Here is a 21,429-nt window from a genome sequence, read left to right on the forward strand (position 1 = left end):
TGTAAATATACTCCTAGACCTAGTAGGGAGATGGCTTTGAAGCAAAATCAAGCTAACCTCATAGAAGGGGAATCTGTGCTACTGGTGCTAGATGTGGGACAGCTGCCCTTTAAAGCTTTTTCTTTGTAGTGATCCTTCCCATAAAGTCATCCCTTTGCAACCCCATTCAGTCTTTACATGTGGGGCCCTCATCCTTGGGTATAAATTTGTCATTTTTATTCCTGTTATTTTCGCCATTGTTATTGAGATTCATAGTGGTTTTGATGGGGTGATGAGACCTGAACCCCTAAAAGGAAAAGACCATGTCTTTGAAAGCAGCCTTGAACCTCTAAAAGGAAAAGACCATATTTTTAAGAGCAGCCCAGTCCCTGAATTTTCCCATACATTTCAGCAGCCCAGATCACTGGCATCTCACCCGAAGCATCTGCCCAGCCCAACCCACCTAGACACTCAACAGTCCTTTTACAGTGGCTCTCTGCCCACCCCCGACCACTTAATACTCTTTTCACAGTTCTCTTGACCTATCCCATACCACTTAACTCGTTTCAGTGTCTGTACTTGGCCCACCCCAGGTTATTTACCACTCCTTAATCCCATCCATCTTTCATGTCTTTTTATGTATCTAAGTATCAATCTCACCCCTATCAAGTTTCAGATTCACTAGGAATCTCACCTGCACTATACATTACAATAAACCTTGCCACTTCGATTAAAAGAGGCTGGAGTGTGTGAATTCATTCCAGGCAGACTAGCCCTGTACCTTGACATTTTAGGGTTCCCAGCAACCCCAAACCGCATCAGTTTCTCTTTCTTTTTTTTTTTAACAGTTATTTTAATCCTCTATGTTGTTTGGATTTTTAATGATAGTCTTAAATCCTGCTTTGGGTTTTTTCTTGTTTCATATTTTGCTTTGTTTGTTTGCTTGTTTTTTTTCTCCAATAGGATTCTTACTTCTCCACACTGGATATTTTATTTGATTTGATTTTGTCTTATTCTATTTTCTACTATGAGAAGGTATTATTCTAGCTCTTTTAAAATAAACTTAACTTTTTTTTGTTGTTTTCATGTTTTAAGTGTGCAGGTTTTATTACACTTTCTGGTTGTGTACTACAGTTATTAATTCCAGGAAAGTCCTGCTTTGTTGCCAATTTTGCTTTCTATTTTTGTTGAATGTGGTTCCCTAAGCCTCAGACAGACAAGTTTTTCTACCATAATCTCTTTCCTCTAACACGAAAATTTTGTTATGCAAAATGTTTTGGCTGATATGCTATGTGGATAATGACAAAGATGATTTTAATTAGATCCCTATTTTGCTCCAATCAGTATTAAACAGTTCAGTGTAATTCCATAGGGGTAATGATTGTTAGCAATTATTAGTGATATACTCATTTAGTAATACACATTTAGGCAGTCTAGTCAACCAACATGAGTATAGGAATTACATATATTAATACATATTTTATAAATCTTAGCTATAGGAATAATTAGATAAGGTTACATAGATTCTTTCGTATATTAGGCCTCAAACTTTAAACCACTAGTTATAAAACTAACTTGCCTAACCACAAGAGTGCTGATGATCAAACTCAGCATGGGTGGGACGTCTTGATGTGATAAGGAAAGTCCTCCAATTTATCTTTGTATCTCCAGACCACCCTCTCTTGTCCAACATGAGGAGAGGACCATCTTATGACCATTTAGCAGAAATAGATGACCCTGGCCTTGACCATCCTGTGACCACCCATACTGAAGCATCATTTCTGGCCCTCCTGGAGGGTCGAAAGTGAGGTCTATCAACCAATAAGACTCTGCATGTACTTTGTCTCTTCTGAGTCTCTGGGTATCAAGTACTGTAAAACTAAGGCCCTGGGGACAGGGGGTATCTCAGATAGTGAGGAAGATCTGAGGTCCCATTTGTTAAATGGATCTGGTCCCTTTAATAAACAGTTAATGGCTTGGAGCTCTCCCTCAGTGGTTTTTCTTGCAGATTGGATAATTTTGGACCCCACAATAAGGCATCAGATTTATAAAAGTTATTGATACTGGTTTTCATGAGCTTGAGCTTGTTTCTATTGCATTAATATCAATTTGCATAGATGTTTATTATTTATGTGCTGTGTATTAATTACACATAGGTTTGCTTATTGTATTACCATGGCACAACTTTTCATATTGGTCTTGTTTGATATCTTAAACATATAGCAATTTCTTGAAAAAATGGATGTTGAATTATTTATATAGTATATCATTACAGTCATGTTGTGATATCAAAATGCATATTATGCCTAATGATATTATTTTTTAAAATTTGAAAAAAGAATGTAAAAGACTTGGAAAATTGCAAAGTAATGTTTAAGTCAAGGCAAGGGAGCTCCAGGACAAGCTCCTTCAGATAGCCCCTACAGACCCATCCCTGATGCAAACTCAGTGATTATAATCCCTCTTGCACATACTTTTAGCAATCTTCTAACTTTGTATTTCTCTTTCCCAGATTTGTACTACTGATGAGGGTGGGATCTAGACCCCAAAAAGGAAAAACCCTGGACTTTCCCACAAGACCAAATCTCTTGGCGGTTGCCTGAGGCCATAATCCCATCAATTATCCTTTTAGAGTGGCTACACCCAATCTCCCAATTCTCAGTTACCCTTAACCTAGCCTAGCCTCCCTATGGCCCCTTGTCACTTCCCACCCTTAATCCTAGCTAGGCTCCATTCTCCCTTGGCCATGTGGTGCAGGTCTCTGGCATTCTATTACCTTATTGTCCATGCAAACTACTTGGCCTCTCCTAGATCCCTCTCACAGTCTAGAAAGACTTACTGTATGTAAGGTCCATCTTATCTCCATTAAGATTCTATGATTCTTATAATCTAGCCAATAGCTTACTACTGTTCAGACTCCTTAAGAGTCTGCCCAATATGACGGATATTCTAATAAACCTTATTTTTGGCTGAAAGAAGGCTTGGGTAGAATTCTTTCGGACAGGACCCACATGTTGTGATTTTGGGGCCCCAGCACCCCTAAATCTCAACACTACCATCCTCTCCCTATTCATTTTCCAACTCATACCAATCCCAATTTGTTCCTTGTCTTCCCAACCCATTTATGAGACTATAAAATGGCTGTCCACTTAGAAGAGCATGGTATCTAAAACCTGCTTTCATCTCTTTGGTCCAATTCTCCTCTTGTATGTAGGAGTAATAAAAATGCCTCACCTGGCCAGAAAAATACAGAATACTGAATTAATCCTTTGAGGGTGACAGAGCATAGCACACTTCTATATTATCACAAAACACACAATGTGCCAAAGTACTTCAAAGAGTGTTTGAACCAAAAGGTAATGTCATTTTTCCTAGTGATAATAAAGAAGAAATAAATTCATTTTATTATAATCATTTACTTTTCTTGTGCTTTGGGGTCTCAAATGTTTAATCTTAAATAATGTTATTATTCATAAATATTTCTTTTTCTATTTTTGTTCTTATCATTTAGTCATTTTTCAGTTGTGTCTGAATCTTCATGACTCCTTTTGGGGTTTTCTTGGCAAGAATATTGAAGTGGTTTGCCATTTCCTTCTCCAGCTCCTTTTACAGATGAGGAAATTGAGGCAAACAAGGTTAAGTGATTTGCCCAGGGTCACACAGCTAGAAAGTATCTATCGCCAGACTTGAACTCAGGAAGAGGAGTTTTTCTGACTCCAGGCTCAGCACTCTATCTACTGTCCCACCTAACTTCCTTTTCTTTTTTCTTTTTTCTATTTTGTTTTGTTTTTTAGGCAATTGGGGTTAAGTGACTTGCCTAGGGTCACACAGCTAGTTAAGTGTCAAGTGTTTGATCTGAGGCTGGATTTGAACTCAGGTCCTCCTGATTTCAGGGCCAGTGCTCTATTCACTGCACCACCTAGCTGCCCCCTTCCTTTTCTTTTTTCATAGGACATTTAAAATGCTGTTTTGGATTTTGTCTTGTTTTGGATTTTGCTTTTGTACAGTTTTACAATTTTTCTCCTGAAACTTGAATATTTGGTAGATTTTTTAAAAACTGAGTATTTCAAATAAATAAAATCTAGATCTAGATCTCTGTTCTAGAAAGTTAAACATATTTGTGAAAAAGTTAAAATGAAGAATAATAAATTTATAAAATATATTTGCAATGATTCCCAAATTTAAAAACTACCTGCCCCATAAGTACAATAAAAGAAAGTTAAGACCTACTTATTTATAACTTAACCATTCTACAAAAGCAATTCTCTTTTTATTTTAGAGATCTAGATATTTCTAAATATGGTTAAAGACGTCATTTGCTATGAACAAATCTGCTACATTTTGTCTATTTGAATAAGAATTGCAATAGTGAATTGAAATAAATATTTGAGCCTGAAAATCTTATTATGTTTCAATAATGGGTGCTCTGGTTTATAAAAATAATATAAATCTCATTACAAGTTATAACACGATTTCTGTAAATTAGGACTTTCTGTTATATCTGTTATAAAGACAAATTATCAATCTCAATTAATTATTGAAAAGGAATAACAGGTAGCAACACTATCAGTGACATCCCTTTTAAGAAACTTTGTAAGGGGCAGCTAGGTGGCACAGCGGATAAAGCACTGACCCTGAAGTCAGGAGGACCTGAGTTCAAATGCGGCCTCAGACCAAACACTTGACACTTACTAGTTATGTGACCCCGGGCAAGTCACTTAACTCCAATTGCCTAACAATTAAAAAAAAATTTTTTAAAAGAAACTTCATAAAGAAAATTAAATCCACCCATCATGTTAATAGTATTATTATTGTGATTGATATTTTGTTATAAATTGTAAATGAATTTTCAATAAATAAATCTATTACATAGTTATTTTCTGTGTATTGAGGAGGTTTGCAACCTAGAAATTCTGGGATCTGTGTGTATGTATGTATGTGTATGTGTATTTGTGAGATAGACAGAGACACAGAGACAGACAGACAGACAGATAGACAGAGGAGATGAAGCAGGAACCTCAAGACCTGAGCAGCATCAGCAATGGGAGTTAGCTTCCACCCAGACCAGAAAGAACCAGCCCCACAGAGGCGAGTGAGGGAGTGAAGGAAGAGACGGAAAGAGAAAAGCAAAAGGAATACTTAGCTGCAGCATAGAAGAGAGAGATCATAGAGGGACATCAGTCCCTATAAGCGGACAGGCCTGACTCACATTGATCCTCTGATAGCATAGGTCTCACGAAATGAGATACTTGTTTGCTGCTCAGTCATGTCCAACTCTTCTTAATCCCATGGAGCATAAGATCCATACTGGACCTGGAGTTTGCTTGGCAAAGATACTGGGGTGGTTTACCATTTTCTTCTCCAGCAGAATTAAGGCAAACAGAAGTTAAATATCTGAGGCAGGATTTGAACTCAGGTCTTTGTGACTCCATGCCAGCATTGCCCACCATTCTATCCACTGAGGCATTTAGCTGCCTCAGGACACTTGCAGGTCTCTCAAACAGTTAACAAAATGAGAGGTTTACTTAATTGTAGCTCAGAAAGTATACTCCACAAGGATATAGCACTTATTATAGGTATAGTTGACCAGCCCGTTCCTATTACAAAGAAATGCTTTGGGACTTTGTCAAGCCTAAAGAATACTAACTCCTCTCTTGATGCTTTTAGGTGAACAGGAAACCATGACAATAAAGCCTGAGGCCATGAAGAAGCTGCATCAACAACTAGTCAGCCTGAGCCTTAGCCTCCTGGACCAATTAAATATTATAGACTGCTTCATTGGCTTTTAGGAAAAAAGCCAAGCCAGTGTAACTCACGTGTCCAGGGGAGGGGCCATCACCATTCCCTGCAGTAATCTCAAAACAGAAGATTCAGTCTGAAAGTACAAGTTGTATACGCCTCTTCAAGGATTAAGGGAAGCCCAAGAAATGGTCTGCTTTCCCCCAACTTCCCCTTCCTATGCCTATCCAGTAACTGACACTGCAAATATTCTGCTATCTTCTTTCCCTAAATGTTTTCAGTAACCTGAATTTGGACTCAAATGCAAAGAGGTCAGGAATTACATAGAAATAAGCATAAATTTAAAGGAAGGCAAAGAGCCAAATTTCTACCTAAATGTTAGGAATTGTCCTGACTAAGGACTCTAAGATATTGTTATTACACTCTTAACTTTTTGTCTGATTTAACTATATGAAGCAGTAGAGATGGGAACCACAAGAATCATTAAATTGTACCTAACCTAAAAAACAAGCCAGCTGTCATAACATGATATGTTTCATTAAATCTACAGAAATAAAGAGAATTGGGAGGAGAAGAAGAGCTGGGTCTTAAAGCAAGAGTACTCTTCCTTCATAGACAAAGACAAGGTTCATTCTAGTTCCTGCCCTAATCTTCATAAATTTCAAATGACTATCATTTAAATTAAGGAAGGCGGAGGAAGAGGGAATAAGCATTTATATTGCACCTACTATGTGCCAAGCACTTTTTTTTTTGAGACAATCAAGGTTAAGTAAGTTGCCCAGGGTCATATAGCTAGTATAAGTATCTGAAGCTCAATTTGAACTCAGGTCCTCCTGACTCCAGGGTCAGTGCTCTATCCACTGTGCCACCTAGCTGCCCCTATGCACTTCTTTATAATCATTATCTAATTTGATCCTCACAACAACCCTGCCAGTAAGTGCTGTTATCGTGCTCATTTTACAGTTTAGGAAACTGAGATAAACAGAAATTAAATGACTTTCCCAGGTTCATACAACTAGTATGGCCAGATTTAAACTCAAGGCATCCTAACTCTTGCCCAGAGCTCCATACACTGTACCACCTAGTTTCCCATAGACACAACTGTTCTACTTGGAAAGATAAAGAGGAGGACAGAGAAGCTAGATGGATGGATGCACGAGCATCATCATCAGGAAATGAGGCCGAATTTGAACTCAGGTCTTCCTGACTCCAGGCCCAGTGCTCTACCCACTATACCACCAGCTTTCCATACTGTCTTTACTGTATTTTTGGAGGAGGAAGGACAAAAGATTTGTCATTCTAATTGTGTTTAGATCGGGTGATATGTAGTCTGCTTTCCTCAGTTTCCTCAACTCTGAAACGAGGTTAATAAAATCATCTACCTCTCAGGGTCGTGAGATCTAGAAATATTTTTAAAGTGCTAAGCACAGTGCTTGGCACATAGTAAGTACTTAATAAATGCTCGTTTCCTTCCTTCCTTCCTTCCTTCCTTCCTTCCTTCCTTCCTTCCTTCCTTCCTTCCTTCCTTCCTTCCCTCCCTCCTTCCTTCCTTCCTACCTTCCTTCCTTCCTTCCTTCCTTCCTTCCTTCCTTCCTTCCTTCCTTCCCTCCTTCCCTCCTTCTTTCTTTCCTTCCTTCCCTGAGCACACGTCCAATAAGAGGGTTAGAGTGGGGCCTGGCCTAGAGGAACAGTAGGTCTTGAGAGACAGTGCATTTGCTATGAATAACCCAAAACAAAATAGTACATGTGAGAATGATGGAGAAACAACCATAATTCCCAAGATACAGTTAGCCAGATTCTTGAAAGTAATGAGAGGATTCAACCATGACCCTTTTAGGGGATTGCAAATCTCTTCTATCCACAATTCATCTTTATTTCCTGGAGAAAAGAGGGAAGGAGGGAAGAGAAATGAAGGAAATAGAAACGAAGAGAAATTAAGGGGAGGGGAACCAGGGAAGTCATGGAAGGGAAAGAAGAAAAAAAAATATCTTAAGGCTGCCTTTTTCCCAGGAAATTCTACCCAGAACCAACACCTTTTCAGTCTGTCCAAGGAGTCATGCATCTTTCAAACCTGGGACCAAATGTGATGCAGGAGAAAAAGAAACTTTCTTTCATGGGAGGAAAAGGGCTCCATCCTTGAGATGGCTTCTTTGAAAGTGTAAGCAGGTAGGACACTACCCTCAAAGCAAACAAGTGACCTGTTGGCCGCTGGGGGAAGTTTCCCAGGCCTCAGACCCCTGCTGCTCCCTCTCCTGAAAGTAAACAAAAGAAGGTCTTAGCTAGGCTTGGGTATGGGCTTTATTATCCCCTAAAAGGGATCTATCCTCTACATCTAAAAACAATCAGTTTCCTGATGGTCCCAGGTTTGATTTCTTAAGCGGATGACACCACGGCAGGGCAAATCATACTATTCATGTGACCTCCTCCCCAACATTTTTTCCTGCAAAACAGGCAAAATTACAATAAAATGAACCTCAAGGACAGCAAGAATGTTAAGGGGGTAATTGGCTCTACCCTCTTGGTGAGGTGGGAGTGAGGAGTATATACTGATTATATATATAACAACTCAACTATCTCCTCCCCAAGCACTTTCCTTCCTTAGTCACTGTCCATCTAGAAGATTCCTGGAGTGTTGGAGAGAAAAGTGGGCCTAGGGCTGCTATACTTTACACTCTAATCCTTTTATTAAAAGGATTTGTTCTATGAAGTTTGGATTCATTCAAAGGACTGCACTTGAGGACCTACAGGGCAACATGTGGCCTCGAGGCCCCAGGTTCCCCACCCCTGCCTTAGAGCCATCAAAGGCCAACCCAGTTAGCCATTGTCAGGGGCATAGGGACCTAGAAAAATACAAATCAAAAGACAATCCAAAGCTATTTACTTACAGTTAGGGAACACATTTAGAAACACAGTCTGTCAGATACACCCATGTTCACACACTTGCCATCACAGACTTCTGTTGCTTATCCTAGCCTGGTGCCTAGCTCATTCTGATTGTTTCTCAGGAAGAAAACAGACAGTCCATTCCAGCCTAATGGATAGTATTAATTCATTTGCTTTCTATATTTTATTTTATAAGTTTGATTGACTTAGAGCAAATAATACAAGAAAACTGGTAGGCAGAAATTTGTAGAAAGGAGACTGGCTCTTCCTCTGCCTCCACACTGCATTGAAGTTCATCTATCCTATATACATTAGAGTGAGAAGAAAATGATGGTGGTGGTGCTGAGAAGAGAGTGGGCTGAAAATAAAGAGAAGAGTCCTGTTCTTAAAACACTCAAAAGGAAGGCACTCCATAGGCTCTGCCTATCATTGCAGAGGAAGTTAAGGCTTCCAGGAGGTTGGGACTTCAGTTTGTAAACTCTGTACAGAACTAGGGCTGTAAAAAAGAAATTTAGTTCAGGGTTCTAATGGTGATAAATCATCAAGTAATCCTTCAGCAAATTAGGAACAAACATTTATTAAGCTCTTACTGTGTACTAGATATTATCAAGTATCTTTAGGAGCCAGGACTGGAAGTGATGGGGTGCTGGGGTGCTTGTACTTGGACCCCACTTCCAAGATCATATTTCTCCTTAACCTCAGAACACTATCCCTGATGTTTCCTTCCAGCCCAAGGACTCTATCTCTGGCAATAACTCACGAGTGGGCCCAGTGAGGCAAACTATCTCTGCCTGTTACAATAACAAGCTGACCTCAGTAGAATTTCCCTTGTATGAACAGGACTGTCTTGTACCAGCAGAACTATCAAGTACTGATGCCCACAGTGACTATATATAATCTAGAGATCAAGTTAGAGATGTCAACTCCCGAACCTATCTTGTTTCAGACATAACAGACCAAAAACATACCCCTTAGGAAACCTCCCCTCCCCTAGGTTTCTTGTAGTGAATGACGCAGTTATATGTTATCACCTAATTAGCACACATGGACATAATCCACTACTTTTCCTATATAAGCTTTAGCATCATTCGTGTTAGGTTTCAAGTTCCCTAAGGAGCTCTGCCACCATGGCAGAATTCCTTAAGGACCTCTGCCTGCTGTATAGCATAACAATAAATCTTTGCCGCCTTGACTTAAAGGATGCTTGAGTCTGTGAATTCATTCCAGACAACCCCATCCTGTACTCTGGTCCTTGAGGGATCTAAACCTCTCAGACAGCAACATTTTATGGCACTCAATGGGGCCTGTCTGAAGTGTCAGGTGTTCTCTGAATCAAGGTAAGCCTCCCCCTCCTCTTGCCCTGTAGTTAGGTCACCCCTCAAGCACCTAGGAAGGCTTGCAGGGGCTTTGGGTCAAGCCTGCAACAGGCTCTGGCAGATTTCCCTCTTGACAAAGGATGCCTTGTTCGCGGGTTATTTCTCCCTCTCCAGTGATGAATTCACAGCCACCAGCTTGACTCAAAGAATGTTTGAATCTGTGAATTCATTCAAGATGACCCCATCCTATACTCCAGTCTTTGAGGGGTCTCTGAACCTCTCAGACCTCAACATAAAGGCCAAAACCAAACTCAGAGCACTAAAATGGGGTAGATGTAGGACCAGGCCCAAGTGATAGCAAGTCTGGGACTAGAAGATAGATAGTCCAATGTACAGGCACATAGAAGAACCAAAAATCAGAGCCAAGTAAATAAGTAAGTAAATAACTTGAAAACCCAGGCAGGTAAGATCCAAGTAGTGGAATTTCACTCTGGACCCACTCAACATTCCTTAAGTTTTATGGGCTTCCCCCACCCCAGAATGCAAAAACAATCTCCAAGATTATCAAGCTTATCACAGTGAGCTTTCACGTATGGAGATAAGTGAGAGCACCTGACTAGTGATGAAAAAGGGACCCAGGTAAGGCAGGGACAGGTGGCTAAAGAGCAGATGTACATTTACTCCCTGCCTTTCTTGGGTTAACCAAGGAAAGTTTTTCAGGGAAGGGGATAGTCATAGAAATCTAACTCCAACAAGAAATCTAGAAACCCAACTCCCTTATTTTACAGATAAGAAAATTGAGGCCCAGAGAGGCATAGTAAGGAATGAAACCTGGGACTTTTGACTCCTAGTTCAGTGCTCTTTAGAACACACCAGGCTGAGGAGATGGCTGTAGTTAGATGGGGAATAGGAATGTCTTTCAAAGAGAGGATGAAATATATCAAATTTTAGGATCACAGGAAGCTGGGAAGGATAGAAAGAATGACAATCAGGATGCCAAAAGATCTCACAAGCTGGAACAATAGGCAGGATCTAAAAATAAAAAAGTGAAATTTTGCAATGTCTTTTAAGTTAAAAAAAAACTGCACAAGCTCAGGGTAAAGGAAGCATGACTAGATACTAGGTCATGCAAAAAGCTCTAGGGGTTTTCCTGGACTAAAAACTGGATATGATTTAGCAATGTTTACACTGCAGCCCAAAAAAGCTAATGCTATTCTAGGTTGCATTAAGAAGGGCATGGCATCCAGAACAAGGAAAGTAATAGTCCTCCTATTCGCTGCCCTGATCACACCACATCTAGAAAGAATAAAGAGGAAAAAAACAAAACACATTTACTAAGTGATCACTGAATGCCAGGGTGCTGGGGGCACAAATATAAAAGTGAAACAATCCCAATTTTCAAACGACTTATATTCTAACAGGAGACAAACCATTTAGGGAGTGGTAGCCAGGAAGGATGTTTTAACCTGGGAAGTCACAAGGAATGGAGTGATTGGGCAATCAATAGATGTTGCTCTTCCATATACAATGGTAACATTGATTTGATTCTTATTTTCAGAGCAGGAAGTAGAAGGGGGGTAGGTGCGTTGTTGGTAGAAAATGTCCAGTTCTGGGCACCACATTTTAGTAAGTACATTGCCAAATACTAAAGCACACCTAGAGGACAGAGCAACATAACAAAAGGACTTTAAAACCATACTAGCTGAGAAAGAGTTGAAGGAACTGAGGATGTTTAGACAAGAGAAAAGAAAATAGAGAGGGGCATGATAGTTGTTTTTCAAATATTAGAAAGGATGCCATTTGGAAGAGGAATTATACTTATTCTGCTTGGCCACTGAAAGAAATTACAAGGAGGCAGATTTCAGTACAAAATAAAGAAGAATTTCCTAACAATTGAAGTTTTCTAAAAAAGAAAATGGAATGCTTTATAAGGCTATGAATTCTCTTTCCCTAGATGCAAAGGCTGGATGGCCACTTGTTTGGGATGTAGAAGAACTGGATCACATGAACAACCTTCCAAATCTGAGATGGTATGAGGATGACTCTGATAAGTCACCATAAGAAGTCAAAGATTGTGACATGGATATGACCTGTCAGATTTCTCATCACAGAACCTCCTTCTTAGCAATTTAGGGACTGGAACAAACTCAGTTTGTGTCAGGCTGACTAGCTCCCTCTGCTCTCTCCCGAAGACTCAAGACCAGCTTGATTTTCTATCTCCAACGAGCATTGATGAGGCCAGAGGCAGGATGGAAGCAACTCCGTTTATTCAAGGCGCAGCACAGCGTTTTACATCTTTGACTCATGGGAACATATCCCAATGTAACAGCAGACAAAGTAACAAAGTTTACATATCTTTACAATAGGCGACACCGAGAAGTTTTCTCATGTGAATACCAAAGTATCAACAAGCATGTCTCTTTGCAACATCATCCTGGCTGTGTTTTTCTCCCGCTGTTCCCGTGAAAACACCATGTACTTCTTGTTCCCGGAATGTCCCCATACTTGATACATGAGCTAGCAATACTTGATACATGTTTGTGCTAGAGCTGACTGTGCTTGAGCTAGCAACAGTGTTTATGGTTGAGCTTGCCTAGCCGCCCTTCTTTCTGGGGAGTGGAGAACTGATCCAGGCCAAGCAGCAGGCTCCTCACCTGAAAGGGCCTACACAGCCATCAGGGTCAGAGTCCTACTCACCTGTGGTCCTCTACAAGTTTGTGCCCTGGCTTTGCATTTTCAGAGTTAATTCAGAATAATTTGGAAACCAGTAAGATTTCTTGTAAGAGTCATTAGACAAGATTTAACTTCTTGTTAAGTTTAACTCCTGGTAGTAACCTCGAACATTCTGAATTATAAACTCTCTAAATTTTTCTATCCAGAAGGAATGAGTGAAGGAATAAGCAATCACATAATATGTTCTTAATATATGCCAGGCTAAACACTAGAGATACAAAAAAACCCCCAAAAAACAAAATACATTCTGTGCCTTCAAGGAACTTACATTCTAATAGGGGAAGGCAAACCACATAGGGGAGCTGGGGGGTGGAGGGTACTGTTGTGTCAGGGTTGGTCAGGGAAGTCACAGAGATAGATGAGTAGAGTTTGTTGATGCATAAATTACAGGAATGATAATGTTAATTTGATTATTGTTCCCAGAACTAGAAATGGAAAGGGAGTGGGAAGAAGGAGAGGATGGGAGAAGCAGGGTGGGAGTGAAAGGGCATGGCATAAAGATAGCAGAACAACATGTGGGGGTCTGAGTCAGACTGAAAATGATGACATCTCATCAACAAGAAGGCCAGGGGCCCAGGGCAGGCACTGAATTGCTGGAATCTGCGCCTCTGGGTTCCATCCTTAATTCTTCTTTCTTAGCAGGTGGATAAGGGGTCCCATGCTGTTCTAAAAGAAATGAGAATAGTATGCTCACAGGGCAATTTCTCAATCAGTAGCCAAAGGCCCTTGCCCCATACCTAGAAGAGGACAGGACCCTGAGAATGAATAAATGAATGAATGGATGAGTGATTGAAAAACATTTATTGAGGACTTGCTCTATGCAAAGCACTGTGCAAAAAGTTTGGGGAATACAAATAGAAAACTAAGGCAAACTCTACTGTCAAGGAGCTCATTTTAATGGAGAAGACATTTATAAAAGGTTGCTCAGTAAATGCCTCTGCTGTCTGGCCATGATATAATGGAGGGACTGACCAATGAAGGCTCGATCTCTAGAGTATACACAATATGCCCCACCTGGTATCAAGTGCCATGGCAACTTGTTTGGCTTGTTTCTGAACATGCTTATTTGACGTGCCTTTTCCCCTATTCAGAGTATATGTAGGTATCCTTCGACTATTTCCCGTTGGCTTCTTGCTTGGTAATAGAATGTCTTTTAGTTGGCTTCTGGGCTGGAATGGAATGTGCATAGAAAATGCTCTAAAACAAATTGAAAAATTCTCCCTAGCAGCTTTTAGGTGAGGAAGAAGAACTGCTGTAGATCTATGAGTGGGGAAAGAAGCAGTTGCTTGGGCAGATGTTGCTATCTGCCTTATCTCTCCACCTGAGCTGCCTTGTGGCAGTGAATGCATGGTACCTATCAATTTTGCCTTGGTTGTGTCTATTCTGTCCTAATCTTAGGTGAATGAGCTATCAAGAAAAAAATGGACCAGATGATGACCTCATAAGCTTCAAAGGTAGGAAGAGTCATCAGAGGTCCAGCAACTAGAGTCCATAGCAGATTTGCTGATAGCCACAACAGCTGGGCCCAGTAAAGAGCCAGCCTTGGGCAGTAACCTACTTGACCCAGACCAGCTTTGAATCAGCATTTGCTATGTTCATTTGCTAGCCTGCCAGGAGAAGTGAATATGATGGGAGAAATATTTTGTAGCCAGTACTTTAAACTGGATCCACACTCCCCAGGGACTGAGTGGGTGAGTAGAGAGGAGTGTGTACCTCAGATTAGGAGTGAGATGTTTTTGTACCTCCATCCTTGCTATACTTCTTCAGTAAATATCTCATTCCAAAAGCTAATTTGTGTTCATTGGTTAGTTGATATTGACGAGAAATCAATTGGTTAATTTACTTGATCAACACGATATTGGAAAATATTAACCAGCAACTCAGGGTAGGAGAAATAATGTAAGCTCATAAGCTAGAGTACTAGAAAAATCACCCAACCCTTCCAGGTTACTTCTAGAACTCTGAGGGAAGCAGTAACTTTGCTCTGGGGATCCAGTCTACTAGTCAAACTGTGAATTGGCAGAAGGAGCCCATACGTGTTACAGAAATGGTTTACATTTATGGAGAGCTTAAGATTTAAAACTGCTTTCCCCACAACAACCCCATGAAGTAGTATTAAGGGGTCCCCTAAACTTGTCCTTTTGAGTTACCATATTGTCCAGAAACACTGGACCCAGAGTATGCAGGGTGAATGTGTCAAGGAATGTGCTGATTCAAAGCTGATCTGGGTCAAGTAGGTTGCTACCCAGGAGTAGCTCTTTACTGGGCCCAGCTGATGTGGCTATCAGCAAATCTGCTATGGACTCCAGTTGCTGGACCTCTGATGGTTCTTCCTATCTTTGAAGCTTATGAGGTCACAATCTGGTCCATTTTTTCCTTGATAACTCATTCACCTAAGATTAGGACAGAATAGACACCTCTTCCCCAGGTGACATAATTTGTTGTTTGCACCCCAAGCTGTGTGTCCTTGGGAGTCAAGACAGGTGTCAGTCAGTCTGCATTAAACTGGAAATTGCTTGTGTAACTGGGACTCTTGTGGAAAAGCAGACCATCTTATCTTCATAGACTGGCAGTTCCCAAGGGAAAAAAATGCTGCTTTCACCATCTTAATTATTCATGGTTTCTCCTCCCCTGCCACTCCCATTTAGGTGGAAATTTCTATTTCTCCTCCTTTCTTTGTCACAATTTCATAAATATGTAAGCTTCTGTTCCAGCTGTGAACTCTATGTTCTTTCTTAGGGTTCCCCATGCATGTTCATTTCTCTTGTAATAAATCTAGCTGCAATGCAATGTCTCATGGACTTGGGATATTGTTTTTAGTTAATAGTAGATAGTACAAATACTATTTTTCCATTTTATAATTGAGAAAATTGAAATAGTAAGAAATGATTTGTTCGAAGTTGCCTGGCTAGCAAGGGTTAGATATGGGATTTATCTGGGATCTAAAACTAAGGCTTGTGACTCCAAGTTTAGTGCTCTTTCCACTATACCCATGTCACTGTCTCTTGTGTAACCAGAGTGGCAGAGGAAAACAAGACATGCTCTCCAAGCCATACTACAAGGGAGCATCTCAGTGGTGTTACAATTGAGGAGATTCAGTGTCCCTCACTCATCTACCCACCCATATTCAATCAGTTGCCAAGTGCTATCTATTCTACCTCTGAATATTTCTTTCATTCATCTTCCTTTCCACTTCCACTACCACTATTCTATTTCAAACCTAGATTATAAAAAACTCTATTTTTCTAATCTCTCTGCATCTCTAGTCCATCTTTCATATAGCTGACAAAATAATCTTCCTAATACAAAAAGCCTGATCTACATCCCTGCCCTAAGCAAAAAAGAAAAAAGAAAGAAAGAAAAATGTTAAACTCTTTCAGCAGTTCCCCTTGATTACCAAATAAAATACAACTTCTTAGTCTGACATTCAACCTATACCTGAACAAAGAATCCCACTCCTGCCCCCATCACCTCTGACAGCCAAGAGGCTTAAAGACCATAAGCAATGGGTAATTCACTCTCTCCTGAGTCAACTTGCTCTACTTTTGAATGGCTGAATGGTTCATGGAAGGACTTTACCTATAAATGCAATTATTATTATTCCCATTTTACAGATAATATTGATGCCAAAGCTCACACAACTAATAAATGTCAGATTCATATGAGCTAAAGGTCATTGGGCTTGATTCCAGCTTGGTCCATTTAGCTTTACCAGTTAGCTTTGGTATTTATTATTATCTCTATTGTTAGGAAGTATCCCCCACTGTTAAGAAGTTTTTCCTTGTATAGGACCAAAACCTGCCTCTCTGCAGCATCCACCCATTGCTATTAATCTGCCCTTTGGTGCCAAGAAAACGTCAACTTACTCTTTCACATGACAATCCTTCAATACGTGAAAAAAGTTATTATGTCCCTGTAAATCTTCTTTTCTTTCAGCTAAACCTACTAGTTCTTTGAATCAATCTCTCCTCTAGACAAAATTTTCACTTCTCTTACTATTGTTGTGAGTAGAAATTGTTTTATTCTTTGTCCTGGTATCCCCAGCACTAAGCACAGTACCTGGCACAAAGTAGGTCCTTAATAAATATTTGTTAAATGGTTATGGAACAGAGAGAGATACAGAGACAGAGAGATAAAGAGAAAGGAGAGAGAAAGAGGAGAGAGGAAGCAGAGAGAGGGGATGGGGGAGGAGAAGGGGAGAGGAGAGAGAGAAAGAGGAAGGGAAGAAGAGAGGAGAGGATAGGGAGAGAAAAGGGGAGAGAGAGAAGAGAAGAGAAGAGAAGAGAAGAGAAGAGAAGAGAAGAGAAGAGAAGAGAAGAGAAGAGAAGAGAAGAGAAGAGAAGAGAAGAGAAGAGAAGAGAAGAGAAGAGAAGAGAAGAGAAGAGAAGAGAAGAGAAGAGAGGGAGAGAGGAGAGAGAGAGAGAGAGGTAGAAAAAGGGGGGGAAAGAGAGAGAGGAAAGGGAGAGGAGAGAGACAGAGAAAGAAAGACAGAGAGAAGGGAAGGGAAGGGAAGGGAAGGGAAGGGAAGGGAAGGGAAGGGAAGAAGGGGGAAGGAAGGAAGGGAAGGGAGGGAGGAAGAAGGGAAGGGAAGGGAAGGAAGGAAGGGAAGGGAAGAGGAGAGGGAGAGAGAGAACGGAGAGAGGGAAGGGAGAAAGGGAAGGGAGAGAGAGAGGAGAGAAAGGAAAAGGAGAGGAGAGAGACAGAGCGAGACAGAAAGAAGAGAAGGGAAGGGAAGAGAAGGGAAGGAAGGAGAGGGAGAGACAGGAAGGAGAGAGAGGAGAGGGGGAGTAAAGAGAGGGAGGAGAGGGAGAGGAGAAAGAGACAGAGAGGAGGGAGGGAGAGAGAGAGAGAGAGAGAGAGAGAGAGAGAGAGAGAGAGAGAGAGAGTGTCTATTAAGTGCTTACTACGTGCCAGGCACAGTGTTAAGCACTAGAGGTACACAAAAAAGAAAGCAGCAGGGAAGGAGGGCATTTGTATAGGGGAAAGGGAGCTGGTGAAGAAGTGGAGCAGATCAAAGAGTGAGCTGAAAGGGAAGTAAGCATTGAGGCCTTGAACTGAAAAGTCAAGAAATGTCATCCCAGGCAGGGACATCAAGCATCGCAGAGAGCAGGGCTCAAGGGGAAAAGGCTTCCTTAGAAAGGCAAGGGAGACATAGATGGAGCAGACCAGAGAATAAGGTGTAACTGAATTTGTCACATCTGTCAATGTCCTTTCTGAATTGTGGCACCCAGAACTGAACATAATACCCCAGATGTCATCTGACCATGGCTGAATACAGAACTCTTTTCTTTTCTATTTATTTAGTATTTTCTTTTTCCCCAATTACATGTAAAACCAATTTTTTAACATTCATTTTTAAAACTTTGAGTTCCAAATTCTCTCCCTTCCTCCCTCCCCACCTCCCTCATTGAGAAGGCAATCAATTCAATATAGGTTATACATGTGTAGTCATGCAAAATATATTTCCATATTAGTTATGTTGTGAAAGAAAACATAGACCAAAAAAACAAAACAAAACTCAAGAAAAATAAAGTAAAAACAAAAGTATGCTTCAATTTGTATTCAGACACCATCAGTTCTTTCTCTGGGGTTAATGATGGCATTTGTCATCATAACTCCTTCAGAGTTGTTTTGGATTGTTGTATTGTGAGAATAGCAAAGTCATTCACAGCTGATCATTTTACAATATTGCTGTTATTTTGTATACAATACATTTCACTTTGCATAAGCTCATGTAATTCCTCCCAGGTTTTTCAGAAAGCATCCTGCTCATCATTTCTTATAGTATAATAGTATTCCATTACAATAACATAGCATAATTTGTTCAGCCATTCCCCAATTGATGGGCATCCCCTCAATTTCCAATTCTTTGCCACCAGGAAAAAGAGCTGCTATAAATATATATTTTTTAAAATTTTTTAGGCAATTGGGGTTAAGTGACTTGCCCAGGGTCACACAGTTAGTAAGTGTCTAGTGTTTGCTCTGAGGCTGGATTTGAACTCAGGTCCTCCTGACTTCAGGGCCGGTGCTCTATCCACTGTGCCACCTAGCTGCCCCTCTGCTATAAATATTTTTGTACATATAGGTCCTTTTCCTTTTCATTTTTATCTCTTTTTGGATACAGACCTAGTAGTGGTATTGTTAGGTCAAAGGGTATGCATGGTTTTATAGCCCTTTGGTCATAGTTCTAATTTGCTCTACAGAATGGTTGAATCAGTTCACAACTCCACCAACAATGCATTAATTTCTCATTTTTCCCACATCCCCGCCAACATTGGTCATTTTCCCTTTCTATCCTATTAGCCAATCTAATAGGTATGAGGTAGTAACTCAGAATTGTTTTAATTTGCATTTTTCCAATCAATAGTGATTTAGAGCATTTTTTTTATATGGCTATAGATAGCTTTGAGTACTTCATTTGAAAACTGTTCATATCTTTTGATCACTTATCAGTTGGCTCTTATTTTTATAAATCTGACTCAATTCCAATTTGGGAAATGAGGTCTTTATCAGAGAAACTTATTTCAAATTTTTTTTTTCACAGTTACTATGCCTAAATGTATTTCCCTCCATCTTGTTCCCCCCCCCATTTATTCTGTTCTCCTTCTCCTTTCACTCTGTCCCTCATCAAAAGTGTTTTGCTTTTTACTACTCCTCCCCTAATCTGCCCTTCCTTTTATCACACCCATCTTTCTCTTATCCTTTTCCCCTCCTACTTTCCCTCTTCAAGCCAATTCTGATGAGTTAGGTTCATTCACTCCCTCTCACCTCCTCATCTTCCCCTCCACTGTAAAAGTTTTTTCTTGACTCTTTTATGTGAGATGATTTACCGCATTCTACCTCTCCCTTTCTCCTCCTCCCAGTACAATTCTCTCTCATCATCTTTCCATGTAGGAATGTAAACAGTTTAACTTTTTTGATCATGGCTTTTAGGTAATCTAATAATTTTTAAATTATCTCTCCTAGATCTCTTTTTCAGGTCAGTTGCTTTTCCAATGTGATATTTCACATTGTCTTCTTTTTTTGTTGTTGTTCTTTTGGTTTTGTTTTATTGTTTCTTGATTTCTCATAAAGTCATTAGCTTGCATTTGTTGATTCTAATTTTTAAGGAATTATTTTCTTCAGTGATCTTTTGTACCTCCTTTTCCATTTAACCAATTCTACTTTTTAAGGAGTTTTTTTTTCTTCAGTGAATTTTTGTGCCTCTTTTTCCATTTGGTCAATTCTGCTTTTCAGGGCATTCTTGTCCTCATTGGCTTTTTGTACTTCTTTTACTATTTGGCCTATTCTGTTTTTTAAGTTGTTATTTTCTTTAGTATTTTTTATGTCTCCTTTACCGAGATGTTGACTCTTTTTTTCATTATTTTCTTAAATCACTCTCATTTCTCTTCTCAATTTTTCCTCTATCTCTCTTACTTGATTTTCAAAATCCTTTTTGAGCTCTTCCATGGCCTGAGACGAATTCATATTTTTCATGGAGGTTTTTGATGTAGGAACTTTGATTTTATTATCTTCTTCTGAGTGTGTGTTTTGATCTTCCTTTTCACCATAGTGACTTTTTATGATCAGACATGTACTAGTTGTGTGAGCCTTGGTATGAATGTCATCTGTAAAATAGGGAAAATAATAATTCATTCATGGGTATTGTCTTGTCATAGAAGGGTCTCTCCTTGCACCCCACAAGGAGAGGCTAGAAGGTTCAAAAAATCTTGAAAACCTCAGCAGGAAGAAAAAGAGACCTATTGGAAGGTCTTTCAGATTCTCTTTAAGGTCTACTGAGTGGGCAACTCTTCCTGGCATAGGTCAATTCTCCCTGAAGCAGACACTTCTCTCTGCCCTCTTCCAAGGGACTAAGAGGCCACTTGAGGTTTGATGCATCATCCTAAAGAACCAAAATTTTCCCTGGAAAGACTTATATTAACTGATGCTGAGTGAAGTGAGCAGAACCAGGAGAACATTATACACAGTAACAGCAACATTGTACAATGACTAACTTTGATAGACTTAGCTCTTCTCAGCAATGCAAGAATCTGAGACAACTCCAGAAGACTAATGGTAGAAAATGCTATCCACATCCAGAGAAAGAATTATAGAGTCTGAATGCAGATGGAAGCATATCATTTGCTCTCTTTTTTTGTTGTTTTGTTTTGTTTCTTCCTTCTCATGGTTCCTCCCATTGGTTCTAATTCTTCTTTATGACATGACTAATGTGAAAATGTTTAATATGAATGCATATATAGAGCCTATATCAGATTGCATGACATCTTGGGGAGGGAAGAGGGAGGGAAAAAATTTAAAACTTGAAATCTTATGGAAGTGAATGTTGAAAACTATAAATAAACAAATTTAAAAAAACCACGGTTTTCATCAGTAAATCAGCAAACCTGGCCCAAAGGAAAGGACCAGGACCACTTAGTTACTAGAAGGTACTGAGTTCTAAGCATACTCCATTGGGTATACTCTGGTCAGAGCTGAGCAGGACTTTCTTGGGTTGTACCCATTATATGTTAATAGAAGCATAATGTTCAGCATGAAGAAGGGATATTGCTGCTGTACTCCATTATGTAAATACCTCATATTTTAGAAAGGATATTGACAATCTGGAGTGATTCCAAAGTAGGATTCGAGGAGGGGCCAATGGTGGTGATCACTCCAGATGTGCTGGCAGATGGGCTCACGTGCCACCCACCCCCAGTTTTACAAGGTTACTGTAAGAAAATATTTTATGGCCAGCCAACAAACATTTATTAAGTACTGAGGAAAATTAATATTATACTGT

This window comes from Phascolarctos cinereus, unplaced genomic scaffold (genome assembly GCF_003287225.1).
Source record: "Phascolarctos cinereus isolate Bilbo 61053 unplaced genomic scaffold, phaCin_HiC Scaffold_5;HRSCAF=322, whole genome shotgun sequence".
NCBI lineage: Eukaryota > Metazoa > Chordata > Mammalia > Diprotodontia > Phascolarctidae > Phascolarctos > Phascolarctos cinereus.